Here is a 17,324-nt window from a genome sequence, read left to right as displayed (position 1 = left end):
TAAAATTCACACGAATTTTTAGATTTCAAAGCTAAAACCTATTCAGAGATAATTATGACGGATTTAAGGAGGAAGTCGCCAACTAATTGTTTTAACATCTGACTATAAACGGAAGTAAGATATTCCGTAAAAAATGTCTAGAATTTTTCCCCTTAAATCCCCCTCCCGCCATCCCTTATGACGTCCGCATGACGTAGGCTCCTCCTTCCAGGCCTACCGAATGCAACACTAGCGCCATCTGGATTTTTTATATATAGGGCTGTTTTTCATTTGCTCGTGCTGTTGGCTGTTCTGTTCCGGGAGCGATCGCCGTGAGGGGTGCTTCGGTGTTGCGCCATGTTACGCATGGCTAGGAGATGCCTTCTGGTCGGTGTCTTATATTTTTTCTTGATAGTTCAGTAGTTTGCCTTCTGCGTCCATATTTGTCCTCTTTTACTTTTGGGCTCGTAAAGTAATGATTGCTGGACACCGACTTTATTCGTAATTATCTGGTTTGCATTGCCAGTGTGTTTTACCTAATTGCATTATTTGGCTTTCCTTAGTTATTTTTCTTATGTTCTCTGCGAGGCCATGTGTTTTGTTAAGGTTAAATTTTTCCTGGCCTCCTTGTTTGCTTTGTGCTCACTTCGAGTTTGTTATTTGTTTCTGACCCATTTTCCGTTGGGGCGTATGCCAATTTCTCCGCCGCACCTCTCACGTCTGGACAGACAGCATTTTCTCTGCAATTTCTTATATGAATTTTAATAACGATAGCACGTAAATTGTATACTGACTTTTGTATTGATCACGTGTATTTACGTAATTTTTTTGTACTTAACATTGCTCCCTCTTTCTTGGCAGTTCACTTGTGTGTTGTCCCTCCATATTCATATGGGGCTTGAGTTAATTGATAATAAAGTTGTGTATTTCTGCCACGATATTAATGACTTTTTCTTTAGGGGTTTTTGGCTTAACTTTTTGCACAACACGTCTGGCACTCTGCTTGACCCTATTACTAGGGCCAATGCTCTGTTTGTTATTTATCTATTTGCTAACGTAATTGAGGTAAAGTGAAGTGGATCTCCCCTTTCCCCTTCACGATACTTCAAATGGTAAGATTTTAGTAATATTCTGAACTTTTGCGAGCGAAGCAGCGGGCTATTAGCTAGTAGGTATATAATAAAAATTAAACTTTTTTAAAAGTGCTCTGCAGGTTACATTTTCTTCAATTGAAAATTAACGCGCCTAACTATCGAACTCAGATTATTTCTTTAAAAGATTCATGCAATTGGTAATTTTGATTTAATGCCGTTTTTAACAGTTTGTCATGGAAAAATCCCCCCATTTATATATATATATATATATATATATATATATATATATATGAAGATAAAAAATTAAGAGGATAAAGATTGAATTCAGCTGATGCCAGACATACAAAAACATACAGAGCCATACATGAAACTAAACAAGTATTATGGACAACACGACGACGACAGCACGGACCAAAAAAAAAATTCAACCTCTAAATATCAGACAGCACAAGAATTACGTTGAAGAAACTTAGTCATGAAAAATAATATAACAACACAGACGAACACAATAGGCTAAAAACAAATAATATGGACAAAACAACGACGATAGCACTTACGAACACAGAAGGTTTCCAATGACAACAATTTTAACGTTTCGGGAACTCTGATTTTTTTTTCTTTTTTTTTTTCCCTAGCCTTAATTATTCTAAGTGTGTAAGGGGAAGGTCCAGAAAACTATGGGTAAACATGTTAGAGTTCCTCTCCTTGCACAACCAATGGCAGGCGAGGGCTATCCTTATTGGCCGCGCACACAAGGGGTGATATTATTGGCTGATGTATTGCTGTGAGGGTTGTTGGTTTGCAACTGAGTTCTGTAGTAAATCTGCTTCTTTCTTTAATTAAAGATATCCATATATTTTTTTAATTCAATGCTTTGTTGACTAATAATATTGCTATTGCTGACAATAAACGCAGATTTAAAGTTTCCTTTTAATTGGGTGTACTTCCTGTATGAGTGGTGCAGCATTGTCCCAGAGTATTCTGTGGCTATTGTCCCAGGCATGTTCGGAAAATCTAGATTTTTGAGTTTCACACATCTATATGTTATTTTTGTGCTCCTAAATGCGTGTTGAACTCAAATTATCGGGAAGCGAAACAGTTTCAAACCTGAGGCCAAATAAAACCAACAAATAAGCAGAAGAAAATACTTTCAACAATATTGATTTGGGGAACTAGTTGCCAGGATTAATTTCACAGAACTAAAAGTAAGTAACGCACTACTGAAATGCGTTAATTTACTCTAAGTGTGACTGAGTCTAAACTGAGTGTGACTGTAAACTGAGTGTACTCTAAGTGTAACTGAGTGTACTCTAAGTGTAACTGAGAAGCTGAACACAAGTAGCTAATGCTGATTGCAAAGCCGTGCAGAAGCTGCTCAATGTGCATGGAAGAGAGAGCAGCGACGGAGAGCGGGCCAGACGGCAGTTCGACGGGCATGACCCATGACCCCGCGCCGGGAACACAGGCGCGCTCCGGAGAGGACCCGGCGGTGCCTGCGCCGGCCACAGTCACCGGCCTTTGTGGCGCCAGGGCGGCTTTCCGAGCGAGCGGCGGCTTTGAGTCGGACGACCGACGGCCGCTGAGCTACTTGTCAAAGCTTTGTCCCTCTCCATCTGCGTGGCCGTGCACCGTGCGGCGTGGGAGGCTGTTCCGTTTCCTCGGCCGGTGCGTGTACACCCTTCCACGATCCCGGTTCCGGCCGATGTCACGCATGAATTGCGCGATGTCTGTAGGACAAAATTTTGAATCTGCTTTTACCATATGCGCGCCAACTATCGGGACGCACGTACGTCTTCTGGCACATCAGAGAATATAACTGAGGAAGGTCTAAGGCTTATCCTGCGTCTCACAGTTTCGCCTAGTCAGGAGTGTATTTGTGTTGGTGAGGCGGGATGATAGGTGCGACGCTCGCTGGTGCTTCTAGCGCTGTATCGCCTCTACGCGCAAGGCTCTGAACTGGCACGCAGTCTTCTCGTCGTGCATAGGAAAACTGTGAGATCTGAGTAACAACCATAACATTATATGGCGGTTAAATTAACATAAAGGTACACTGCAAGTCCCTTTAGTACTTCCAATAATATCCATAGGAAGTTTCATGCCTAAAAATTACTCTGAAAACACGCGTTTTAGCCCTTGTCACTCTTAATAAAATACAGCTTTAAAACGAAATACGGAAACAGAACTACTCATCTACCCTCAGCGTATTCATAAATGCTTTTCGTACACAGACATCACTTTGATACCTTCAGTACTTTTCCATTCGCATGGTTTATTATGAAACTCTTTACACCGTGGTCTTTTAGGCAACGGGACTTAAACCCCCAAAATATTCATTCTGAATTTTGCTCCCGGGCCTAGAATATGACAAAAATTGCTCCATGTACTGGCTTACACGTCCCTCGACCAAGGGATTGCTGCCACCTCGAAGGTCCTTCGCTCCGGTGAGCGAAGACCCAGTCTTGGTATTGACACCACGTTGCTCTTTTAACGAGGGTCGCTGGTTCGGTCCAATCATCCAGCTAAGGTAGTCAGCGCCTGAGTTGGTAGCAGCGTGCTTTGACCTCGGAGACCTGATCGTCCAACTTTTCTGTGCCCCGAGTGTGCGGCGCAAACCTATAGAGGTACAGTGGATTGCATGCAGACTTCTTCGGCAGTTGGCCAGTGATCTGTCCTGGCTGTCGGGGTTGAGCCGCGTCGCCGCGGTGGTGCGCACCGACGTTTCGCTTGGCATTTCATCAGGCATCTTCAGGGTCGATAATTCAAACTTATAGCTCCCGGTTCATTTTTTAGTTCAGAAAACTGTAATCTTGGAAATGTGTGCGTGAGCGTAAGACCTAGCTTCAGCAGTGTCGAGTACCGTTCCTGGGATGCAGGATATCTACACACATTTTTAAAACCTGCGATGGAGGCGCTCAGCACTGGCGGTTTTCGCACTTTCTTCCGTCCTACGAACCGACTCCGATTGCTGAGAACCTGGAAGACCGCATCGAATATTTAGTAGTAGCTTTCCCTGCGCGAGCAACATCAAACTGTACAGGTCCAGACTTGTTGCAACCTGTTGTGACCTGCGATGCATCTACGCAGACGCCCACACGACAGAGGACACGTGCGTATCGTCGTTGCTTTGACAGTGTTCGAACACACGAAGAAGAGTCGCCTGAGATCAGCAGCGACCCAACAAGCACTGAGTCCAAGCCATGTCGCAGCCTCGGTGTCAGACGCTCTACAGTGCAGCGCGGAACGTCGGCACAATCTACCACTTCGACGCAACTCAACTTCGGTCCTGCGTGAGGGTGCACCACTGGTAGGATATATCATCGTTACAGCCACGTTCTGCAGGCGAGGGTGGATAAAACCGTGCCAGTTGATAAGTCTCGGAGGAAACCACAGAAGGGTTGCTTGGCTTTTCGCGAACAATCGAGAGCCCCTGACACTTCACATCCACGCAAGAGGCTGTCCCGAGGCGAAAACAGGTCGTATGTCACTGCCACGCTTGTCGAGAGTGATTCACTATACACCCGGCAGAGATGCTGTCGCCGGCTCGCCCCAATCTTCCCGGACAGACTCCACAGAGCGCTCACTGTTCACGCTACATCTCCGACAACCCGCTGGCTTGCCTCTCTCCGCGCTGTCGCCAGCACTTCCATGCTGACACTCTGTCGCTATTGCCGAACAACGAGGATATAACCTTTACTGATGCAGGCTTAAATAAGGGATACTTTGATTTCAAGGATATTTTAAGTGAGTTACTACTTGTGAAAGGGCATCCGAATTATTTCGCTAACAAAAACTGATGTATCAACAAAAAAAAAAAAACTTTTTAGTAGCCCTACGTTTAAGTTGAACGAATTTTTACTACTGTATTTCAAGCAATTTAAAAACTTTATGCGTAAAAATTTGCAAAAGTATTTTTTATTTATATATTAATTTTTTTAAAGCTAAACAACATTCCTTGTCCAAAATAGGCTGGAACTACATAAAAACCAAACAAATATGTAAACACACACGAACATAAAGGCGAAGCACGTACAAAAAAGTAAAATGATATGTAAACAAAATATGAACCAAATAAATACGTAGTTTGGATAATGGAATGTCGAGTAGTCATAAATTATTATTGTTGATAATGTTAATGAAGATTATAATACAATAATGTAATAAATATCTAAGACAAAGTTTGTGAGGTTTCATAAAGGGATAGAATGATTTATTAAAATTATAAGTACAATGAACACCTTACATTAACATATTATATGTCTTGTTGATGTATCTTGTTGTATCTATGGCAATGGACTGGAACTTTAAGGGATGTATGCTCTCTTACATCAATAAAGTCATTTATGAAAAAAAAACTCTTTAAAAAAATACATCCATGTCAAACACCTTGCTTTTAGATAATAAGTACTATATCAACGTAACATCTCATGGTAGTTAGTGTGCGTATTATTTGTATTTAATCTGTCAAATACAACCCTGAAAACTTTAATTTGTATTCTTTCTAAGCGCTGAGAGTCCATGATTGAGTTCCAAGCTACAGATCCATATAATAATTTGGCTGGTATCAGGGCATAATAAAGACATAATAGATTATCACTAACCGTTTTCCTTTTTTATATTTGATCATGCACAAATAATAAGATACTTTACAAATTATATTCTATATATTATGATGAAAATATAGTTTTGAATCAATAAACACAACAAGGGCACACATTTCAGTAACATGCTTAATTTCCATATCATTCACTAATAATTTATATGATAATTTGATAGTTTTTTTCTTGTGAATATAATCAAAATCTTTTTTTAATACCTTCATGTCATAGCGTTAACGCAACGCAAAATTTTTAAAATTCAATTAATATCCATATGTAGTTCTACATTATGGGCATTATTTAAAATAGTTATGAATAGTTTAAGAACGTTGTTAATATCCACAATAGCATTAACCAATACATTGAAGATAAGCGGTGACAATGTTCCTCCTTAGGGAACACCAGAAAGCAGAAGTAACATGGTATTTCTTTTAGATAAATTATTAGAAATTTTAAACATTTTAAATGTTTGAGATAAATAGATGGAAAACCAGGTTATGTAGGTAGAATCAAGAGCAAATACAAAAACTTTGGTAGAATCAATGAGTGTTGAGATGTATAACATGTTATTGTAAAATCAACATACATATATAACATGACACAATTTTCTTATAATTTTTGCTAGTATTTATGTTTGATAAATATCCATGTTGCATTGGCGTAAGATTTTTCATGTTAAATGAAATAAGTTTACATTACATTTATTATTATTTATAAAAACAGCATAAATGTGAGATCGCTTGATAATTACAAGTGAAAGTCTTCTCTCCTTTTTTATGTACAGAGATGACAATTGCTGTTTTATAGAGATCAGGGTAAATTTAGGTAAAAAGGCTTATATTAAAAATATGAATACGAATATATGTTAATAAATTAGCACATACTTTAATAATATTAGATCAATCATTTCAACAGGTTGATTCATTATATTTCAATTATTTTTTCGGCCACAAAATCAAACTACTTGAAATTGTTAGTATAGATAGATTATGAGGGGTTCTAGAAGAAATATTAATAGGATATATATTATATTGTGGGTTTAACAATCTTTGAAAAATTGTTTACGAAATTCCTATTAATTATTTTAGGATCAGTAGTGACATTATTTAATTTGATGCCAATATATGCATTGTAACTATTTCTCATAATTTTAACATGTTTATAAAAAGATTTGGTATCTACTTTGACTTTATTGTTGACATTAGCCAAACGGCATCTTGTCATATTCGAGCCTATTTTCAACAAGTTGGGTTTGTGTGTTGTAGGACACCATGGTTTTAAGTTTTTTGTGTGTTATATGGTCATTAATCTGCTGTAGGCTGCTACTTAAAAAAACACCTACTATGCCTTTTTCAAAGTACATCTTTAAAGTAATTTTAAATGGCATATGTGTTTTATGAATTTCGCCTAAATCCTTATATGATGGGGTTTAAGTCAGAATTTTTGTACGATATAAATAATTTTTGGTATCAGCAATGTTGCGCAAAATAGACGCAAACCCGGGCCGGGTGTGGGAGTTGTCTCCTTTTAGTCTGGAGCGGAGGAAAGAGGACAAATAAAGCTACCAGTAATGTTGCCAAGAATTGGCAAATATGCCCTAATTATTGGCAAAGTTTTTTCCACAGAGTAAACATTTATAAAACAACTCTATTATTTTTACCACCCTACAATATTTATAAAATTAAACAAGCCAATATGCAGAACTGTATTTTGTAAATTAATCAATTTTGTTATCATTTTCAAACACCACTGTTAAATTTGTTTGGGATAGTAAGAAAATTTACTCCATTAAAAATATATTTGTCCTGATTAAAACGCGAAACCATGTTCCTTTCCTCCCCAGTCATTCATCGTAACCAATTGGCCACTTGCACACTTGTGGTGCTGTTGCGTCAAGTGTAAACGGACATACCTCTTGAGTAGCTACATATTTAACAATTGCCATATAAACATTTGAATAATTGAATATTTAATGTAGTTTTATCAATATACCATGCATAATTGTAAGTAAATGTTTGTTTTAAAATTACTTTGTATTTTATGTACTTTTACAATGCTATGAGATGAGTGTAGTAATATTGCACTGCAGTAATAAAACACACAGTACTATTTTAGATTTAGAATTTGTGTGTTTTTACACTTACAAAAAATATCATAAAACATTTTGATTGTTATAAACAGCAAAGTTTGCTTAAAATATAGTATTTTAGGTAACAACTGAAATTATTAAAAAAATCAATTCAAAACATTAAAATTACTAAATTTACATTACGTTGTTTAACACCAGCAAACATAACTAATGACACACTTTCAGCAATATGTCGCAATTTTAAATCTATTGCTCGTGATGATCCAACACTCGTGATCTTGATGCAACCGGTATTGAAGTCTACAAAAAGATACTCAAACATAATTTACAATATTCCGGAATAGAGTTTGTACTTAAAAAAATATCAATAAAATAATAACTTTACACAAAAAGCCAAAAAAAAACAAATGTTCGCAATATTTTTGTAATTTTTTATATCATCCTTTTATATTTTATTGGTTTTATAGGAAAGTGTCCGGAAAGATATAAAAAGGAGAAGTTGTTGATAAAACAGTTAATAAATAAACTTACGGAGTCCTGAGTATGACAGATTGTCGATATATGGAATTTTTAGCCTGGGAGATAGCCAAGAGTAATTTTTTCGTAAAAACTAGGGACTTTATGTTATCAACAAAGCAGCTTCAGAATTCCTTTTTTTAATCGCGTGCTGAACGGCACTTCCTTGCTCTCTTTCTTTTTTTTATCTCTCTCACTCTCTCTCTCTCGAACAAAACACTCTTCGGTGGCCAATGAAAATATCCTGCTCACAACACTGCAATTTGCCGTTAAGGCGGCCCCCGATGCGATAAATCCGCACTTACGACGCAGCCCGTGAACCCGACGCCCGCACATAACCGCATCTGTCCCCAGTCAACTTTCAATGACGCCCCCATTTGACGCCGCCAGTTTACGTTCACGCCCGAGCTTCACTCCTGCGGGGAATGGATACTCGCAATAAACTGCAGCTTCGCAGCCTTCCCGCGGCACGAAGGCCCGGAGTCTTTACGACCACGCGACGGTTTCTTTTATCGGAGTTGAAAGGCAGCAACAGCCGAGATCGCGCCCGATTCATCACAAAATCCGTAAAGAGTAGAAGTTGAAAAAAAAAAAAAAAATGTTGGTTTTCTGTAAAGTCGGTTTACGGACATTAGTTTAACGTGACAGCGTCATAACAAAACATTGATTGCATAATTTTATGAATAAAATTGAATCATTTTTATTGAATTATCACTATTTTGTATGGATACAAAGGAGTGAAATTAAATCTACTATTTTATTGATAAATTTACTTTTATTTGCACTCATAATTCAAATATGTTTATTACTTTAACGAACAGATTATTTAACTATAACTTTTATACATGTTTGCTATTTAACTTCTTCCAATCTGTGTTATTCTTTTAAGGATAGGACGATGATAGGAAAAGTAGGAAACGAATGGGAGTGTTTCCAAGTTTAATGTGCCTCGAAAAAGTCAAATCGATGGTTGTTCCAATCGAGTGGAAGAGAGATAGATGCGGCGCAAGCGTACAATGAGCGTAACGGGACACAGCGTAACGGGACAATATGCGTAACGGAACACCTATTCGTGCGTGCAGCCAGCGTTTATCGTTTTATCAGACGTTGTCACGTCAAAAAAGAAAATAAGAGCGAGTCTTTCAATACTCGCCAGTGTGTGTAATCATCTAAACTCGGTAACGAGCAGATTAATATGTTCTAATGCTGCAAATAAACTAATAATACGAAACTCTGACACGATATTTAACATATAATTCTTAAAAAATAATGCCGAGCGTGATAAATATAAGAAAATTGCATTTTCAACTACATTTCGTGACGCGAATCACAAGTAGTTTCCGCACCCGCCGCTAGAATTCGTTACCGGAGCAGCTAAGTTAACTATCGAATCATTCGATTTACAGTACGCAATTTTAAGATATGTTTTTAATGGCTCCGATCAAAGCGTAAAAGATTTGAAAAAAAAAAAAAAAACAACTAAACCCCGGATTTAAACCTGATTTTAGACAGGGATTTTTTAAAAATACTTTCCATATTGTGTAAATTCATTAAACAGTTATTACTATAAACTCAACGTGAACGAGTTGACTTTTAGGACACTTACGTATTTACGTGGCGTGCCTTTACGTCAATACGCTTTGCAGTCTGCATCTTGAGCCTTACTCCGCAACTTTAACGTAACGTGTGGAGCACTGTCAGGCGCATAAGTGCTTAAGATTGAGGCATTTCACAAAATTATAACATGTGTTTAATCTTGCTGTGTATCACGTCATTTTTGAGACTGGGTTCACATAATTTTTTTGGTGACTGTACACAGGAATGTTTTTATTTTTATTTACTTCTCTGTGCTGAGAATGAGTTACCCGATTATTACAACGGGCATTTCATGTATTAGTTTGCCTTTAGTCGAGTATAATTTTACGTTGAGCTTTAATACGAAGGAGAAACTCGTCTGTTAATTTTGTTTGGCGTAGTGTATTTTTTAGATTATTTGTAATTATACTTCCAACTTAAATTTTTTGCGAAACACATGATAAGCACTCCTATTTATTTTGGAATATTTATACCTGTTTTCCTTTAAAATATTCTCGTGACCAACTCACTTACTTAGCCTCTTAGGGTTTATGCACTCTGGTTTTATTATGGCTTAAGCGTTATATCTGAAAACTCTGGAAAACTCTTGGTAATGCCAAAATTTTCTACCCGGCCACTAGGGCTTTGATTTGTGCTACTTTTTTTTAAAGTTGTATTAAGCATCCAGTTTTGCCTTTTCAGCAATTTGCATTTCTATTAGGAACGCCCCAGGGGCCACAGATATATTTGATAAGGGCACTCGTAATCTTCGCCAAACGTTCATCAGCAAAATTATTCCGCCTAAAATGGCAGACTCATAGCTCAGTGCATATACTAATGGTCCAAATAAAAGGTCCTACTAATTACTTTTAAATATAATAGGGTAAAGGTTTTTCTTGACATAATTTAACTGTTTCAGATGAAGTTGCTTGACTTCTGGGTTGTTTCCGCGTCCAAGGCGAATATATCACCGACGTTTCGATCGACGTTGCAGTCGCCATCATCAGGGTAGAGTTACCTACTGTGCTAGACCGAAACGTTGGTAATTTATTCGCCTTGAACCAGCTACAACCCAGAAGCCATGCAACTTCAGACAATGGCCGCGAATGCCTGCAATCTTTATTGTTTCATATGTTACAATAATCATTCGAACAAAATATTGCTTTAATACTAGGAATTATGTGCAGATGTTGGATTAGTTAAGTTCTTTAGAAAAATAAGTAGCTGAATGATCCGGCGTTGCCCGGGCTAAACCACCCTTGGCAGCTGATTTTCGAAAGAAAAAAAAAACCTCTTTCTCAGTTGATGGCTATGCAATGTAAGGGACATCACTGCCGAGTTTCCATTCTGTAGGAAATTTACTTGAAAAACGGAAAAATTTTCATCTTTAACGCCCCCGCAAAATTTTAACGGGGACAAAGAATGCATCATCAATGCAATAGCCATTGCCATGGAGCAACTGAGAGCATCAGCAATGCAACATCCGTTGCCAGGCGATTTTAACCAGAAACGGGAATTATGATTTTTAACGTCCCCACCTCTCTTAGGAGATGAATTTTAAATAATAATGAAATACGTGTTATTTTATTTTTTTGAAGGGCATATTTACAACATTTTATCACCGTGACTTCAAAATAAGTTTTTTCATACAAACTTCATAACCATTTTTCGTCCCTTTAGAAAAATATATATATTTTTAAATCCCTCCATATTGCACCCCTAGAGTACTCAAGGATTATTTAGGCTACTCCAAATTTAAAATCTTTAGGTCCACCTGTTTATGCTGTGCGTCGCCTGTCAGTAAGTGTTACTGATTTATTATGTAGACTAGCCGAAGTACCCGCGCTTTGCTACGGCAGTCTACAGGCAGCACACATTCGCACTGCTCATTATAGGTACATGCCCCTCCTCGTGAATGCACCACTGTCGTTGGAAAAGCCGTTGCCATGGATACGCAGAAGGCATGAACAATGCAAAATCCCGTAGCCATGGAAACGAAGAAAGCATCATCAATGAAATTGCGAAATATCATCAAATCTTGTTAATTATCTGTGGTATAGTACAGCTTCACCTGCGTGGCATATAGTGCAAGGGACACTCAAGACTGACCCGTCATTAATATGAACGAACTTTAAATGGGAGCTCACCTTATATTTGTTGCGTTTGGTTGTGAAAATAATATGGTTTTCTGGTTATATGTCTCCGGCTCCCGTCATCACAAGGATATAAAGTATACATCCGTTCTACGTCTTATCATAAGCTTTTAAACACAAAAAGTTTCACTGAAATCGGTTTAGTAGTTTTTGCGTGATGCATGAACAAACAGACAAACAAACATACACACTTATGTGGTTCTAATGTTATATCTCCGGATGCCGTCATCGTAGCGAGACATAATATATATTTTAAGACAGATCATAAGCTTTTAAATACAAAATGTTTGATCAAAATCGGTCTAGTAGTTTCTGCGTCGACCTCGAACAAACCAATGACTTATGGGACGTGAGTCAGTGTCTCACCGCTGCGCCAGCTTGCTCTAAATTTTTCAAATTTTACATGAAATATGTTTAAGAAATGCAAATATACCATTTAAAAGTTTCTTCCCTAGATAAATACTACCAACCATCAAATTGTACATCTAAGTAGGATTTAGGCACATCGTGTTTGTATTCGGTTAAAATATTAATTAAGTCTCTGTAAGAATACGTGACTATCGAGGTGATATCGAGTGTATATCCTCGTTCAAATTTTATTTGTACGCGGCACAGTACAACCGTAAATAAATTTTAGATACGACTTCTAAATATATAACATTTTTAACTAAATGTTTTAATTGTGTCATTGTTATTTGTTTTAATTGTGTCATTATTATTTGATTTTCACTTCAGAAGAGAAAAAGAAAAAAAAAGTTAAGTATATTCATTTTCACGACACTTTGTGTAAAACGAACAACAGGGAATACGAACATCGGCAATAAAGAATTATTAGTACAACAATTAGAAGCGTGTGTGAAACATTTCACGTGTCAGAACACACCCTCGCCAGCATTTTTTGAAAATCCCTAAGTTTGATTACGTCTGAACCCAGCTCCACGTATGACAAAAGGCTACGTTCAACAAGGAGCAACATACAAGAAATACTCCTTTCGAAAATAAAATTTTCCATGTTCTCGTTCCCTACCAAGAATTTATTTTTTTCCCCCTCCAAACCAGTGACTGCTTTCATAGGAAAAGTAAATTAATTAGATCTTCAAGAATCTTTCTACTTTGCACGAGTTGCGAAGCTGCGAAATGCGTTCTTTTCTTAATTTTTCGTTCTTAGAATTTCCGATATCAAAGAATGGCTTGGTACAGCGTGTAGAAGGGCCGGGAGGGAGGGGGTGAGTTAGGAGGGGGAGAGAGACAGGAAGGCAGGTCGAGAGAAATCTGACGTCATTGTTCGGATGCAGCAAGGACGCGGGAGAGACGTAAAATGAGCCTCCTTCTCACTCCCACTCCTTCTCACCCCTTTCCCCTCCCCCATTGTTTTCAGCTCCGATTGGTATAAGCCATTTTTAATTAAAAGTGGAGTTATCTTTTGTTAAGACCTGTCTCTAATGGCGACTAACAACTCAAAAGCCAGGCGATATTGGCAAAAAAATAATAAAATTATCCGGTGCTTAAATTTTTTTTTTCTGTAACTTCAGTGACTGATTATTTCATTCTGTTCAACATTCGATAGCTATTCTTTAAATGATTAATGCAATGGGGAATTTTGATTTAATACAATATCTTGGTCATACGCAATTGCAGTTTTTCAATGTTTGTCATGAGAAAAAATTAATAAATTCAAAGTAAGAAATAAAAAAAAGAAAACAAAACCCCATAGAAAACAAGCTGATGTCAAACAAATATACCTAACGATCACTCTAAACTGGTATGTGTACGTGCGTGTTCGTCTGTGCTGTTATTAATTTTCTTTTCATTACTAAATTACTTCCACGGAATTCTTATGCTGACTGATATTTATGTTTGAATTTTATCGTCTGTTCTTTCTTCGTTTGTTGTCCATAATACCTGTTTAGGTATTGACATCAGCTGATTTAGGCTTGTTTTCTGTGGGGTTATTGTATTCATTTTTTATTTCTTATTTTACATTTATAAATTTTTCCCATGACAAACTGTGCAAAACTGCAATGGTGCATGTCCAAGTAAATGTATTAAATTCGATAATTAATAAGCACCGTAGTGACAGTTAAAACAATGACTAGTGGTGAACCGATGTTTACTCATCAATTTCGTTACTTAAGTATAAGCGGTCCACAGAGACCGTGCTTGCAAGCCCGTCGCAATCATGGGTTCGATCCCAACTCTCGCATGACTCATGATTCGGTCTCGCTGCTATAAACATGGATGTGTAGTCTAACCATGTGGCGCAAAGCGCAACCCTTGCTTTTACAATAAGTTATACGTCTCCGAATAACTGTAATATTCACACAGAAAAATGCTGAAAGTTTTAAAAAGGAATCCACTGGAAAAAAAAAGTTGCTACAAAATTTTTGTAGCACTGGACGACAAATACTTTACATAAGTATACCGAAACAATGCCGATAATCATATAAAATGTCCCCTATCTTTACGTCTATCATAAACTTGGAGATTATAACGCATGCTTGTATTTAACGAATAGCATTAGTTTTATGACTGTATAAATGTTAAGACTAGCAAAAACGAAACTACGGAAATAATTTGCGAAATATTTTGTAACACTACAGTTAAAGAATAAAATAATCATTTTCCAACATTTTTCTTTGGAAACTATTAATTTTAATACTTGTGTGGATATTTATCACGAATATGGTGACTAACGGACATTTTTGCTTGTAAAATACATTACTGTGGCATGCTTCCCACATAAGTTGTGATTTCTAATACTATACTTTTACGAGTGCTTTCATAGCTGATCATGTAAAAAAATACGCATGAATAACTTCAACGTAATTCCTGTGGAAGTAATAAGGTTGTCAGTTTTTTGGAGGAGCATGCAAGTTTCTTTCCCATGTATTGCTCAATTCATTAATGTGCGTTTGAGTTAACTGCAGCTAAAAAAGTATTTTTTTTTTTAAACTCTGGAATAAGGAAATTATATGTAATAAATATTTTTATAACCATAAATTTTATTTAAGGCACATGGCTACAGTGAAATGTAAGTGTATTTTTGATAAACCTTGCCACTGAATAGTGTTTGCAAATGTTTTGCAACACAACAACCAATAACAGCAAATTATTTAAAATTGTCACCTATTTACTCAATTACACTCATCTCAATTAACTAACAAAATTATATTATGACAAGTTGAAAATACATGGCATACAATGTATTAAAATAAAAAAAAAAATACTTCAAGACAATATTTATGACTTTCTATGATTACCTAACCTGTCCTAGTTTAAACTGTCACAGTTGATCAAGATAATGTGATATTTATTAAATCCTTGTTTTATTGTGATTTCAGCTAATTTCTCAAGTCACATTGTCTTTGATTTAAATTTTTTAATATTTAAAAAAAGTCAGTATTTTTTAAATGCTAAATCCAAAAATAATCAGACTAACGAGGAAACTATTCTATATTTGACTTGGTCATTAAAAATATTAGCCAACAGTTTTCAGTCCTGTGAAAACAAATTTTTCCAAAGTTTTAATTGTAATGCTCGACTAAGAAGAGAACCTGTTTCGTAAAAAAAAGCAAAGCCTTCCCTAATATACCTAGGCCCTCAGCTAGTTGAATCGTGTTTGATGAAAATTAAATTTTATTGTTTGGTAATTATTATTCGTAAAAAATTTCGTCACTGAAATTGATTTTTTTTTATTTTGCAAATAAATACAAAAACAGGGTACTAATATTGACGGAAAATCAGCAGGTACTCCGTACTCTGATGGCAAAATAAATGTAAGAAATCCAAACAACGTCTGTGTTAACGTAATTGAATATATGCGACCCAGGGATACATTTTTTGAAGTTATATTTTTTTGACGCGTTATGAAAACATGATGAGAATGAATTTTTATGGTGTGCGCACAGCATGTAATCAAAGTTGACAGGATGAAAAAAAAGCTACATACAAACAAATATTTTATATGTGCTTTTAAATCATATACTTTAGTGATTGATATTGAATACTGGTCCATATAATTAAAACATTATTAATTGTTAAAATTAGTGATTGAAACTATGTTTAAAAATGTTTCAAGTATATATATGAGGCTATGCTCCTGTATGTATAATATAGTTGCATTATAAATTGTTGCTAATTATTTAATAAATTATGAAATCAAAAATTAGAACAAACATTTAGAATATATATTGATTTACAATATAATTAAATTTATTTTAATTATTATTTGTAAATTAAATAATTATTATAGTACACGTGTTTATATTAATATTGAATACCGAAAAATTTATTTAATTTTTAATTTATATTAATTTATACATTATCAACCGTGTTTACATTATCACTCCAGTCCTTTTATTACATCATTTCTATTATCTGTTAGCATGCAAAATTAAAGTTAGTTTTTTTTTTTTTATTACGCCAAGTAAGTATAACTTCTAACGCACGTAGATAAACACACACAGCCGTGTTTTTAATATTAATCGTTTGTCATTTTTATCACCAACGAGCTACTTCCTTATTCTTGCTACTGACAGTTGGTCAGTTTAACTTAATGCATTTGAAAATTTGTTACCAAATAAGACGATACAAGACCCGAACCCAGCACCCCTCGCGCGCAGAGGTCGGCCTACCCCGCAGGGCAGTTTGCTAACTTCGCTGGACTTGAACGGCCAAGAGCATTGTGAGGACTCTACCAGCCCGCGGCGGCCCCAACTGGCTCGTGCGAACTGCCCGCCAAACGAGCCACTTGGTCGGTGCCAAGTTGGGGGAACTACTCAGTGTTATGTTCACGGTGACTCTACAGCGGGAACGCGCGCAGAGTGCTGCATTCCAAAACTTGCTCATAATTTGCCACGGTAGGTAACCATTGCGCAATTCACACGTTTAAAAAAAATAGAGTTTTCCGAACACGACATAATGTTATAGGTAGTGTTCACAAAATGGCTTTTATAGAGACATCTTTACAGTTGCCACAAATATATATTTTTTAATATGTGTATCAACAAAATATTTATGAGTGACCACAAAGCTTTTTTTTCAGTCCCGTTAAACACTTTTTTTTCCTTCACAAAATTCACACAAAGGGAACGCTAATTCTAACATATATTTTTTTTCTTTTACCGCCAAGACAGAAACGGTGTAACACGCGACACTGCCTGGGAGATATGAACTGTAAGATTATAAAAGGGGTCTAAAGCTGTCCGCTAGCTCCTGGGATCACTCGCACAAGCTTACGAATGTCTGATTCGGAGCTCAGTCTTCTCGGAGGAACCCTTCGTCTGAAGCTCATCGTCGAATAAAGCCGTGCGCTTGTGAACGC

General features: G+C 36.6%; 1 protein-coding gene across 1 annotated transcript in view; it reads right to left on the bottom strand.

Annotated features, from left to right (window-relative positions):
* The window catches only part of LOC134527976 (ras-GEF domain-containing family member 1B-like), a 65,723-nt gene that overhangs the window by 24,410 nt on the left and 23,989 nt on the right, over positions 1-17,324 (bottom strand). The window lies entirely within an intron of this gene.

Source organism: Bacillus rossius, chromosome 1 (genome assembly GCF_032445375.1).
Source record: "Bacillus rossius redtenbacheri isolate Brsri chromosome 1, Brsri_v3, whole genome shotgun sequence".
NCBI classification, from domain to species: Eukaryota; Metazoa; Arthropoda; class Insecta; order Phasmatodea; family Bacillidae; genus Bacillus; species Bacillus rossius.
Note: the sequence above shows the minus strand (reverse complement) of the source record. Positions and strands in the feature narration are given on the sequence as shown.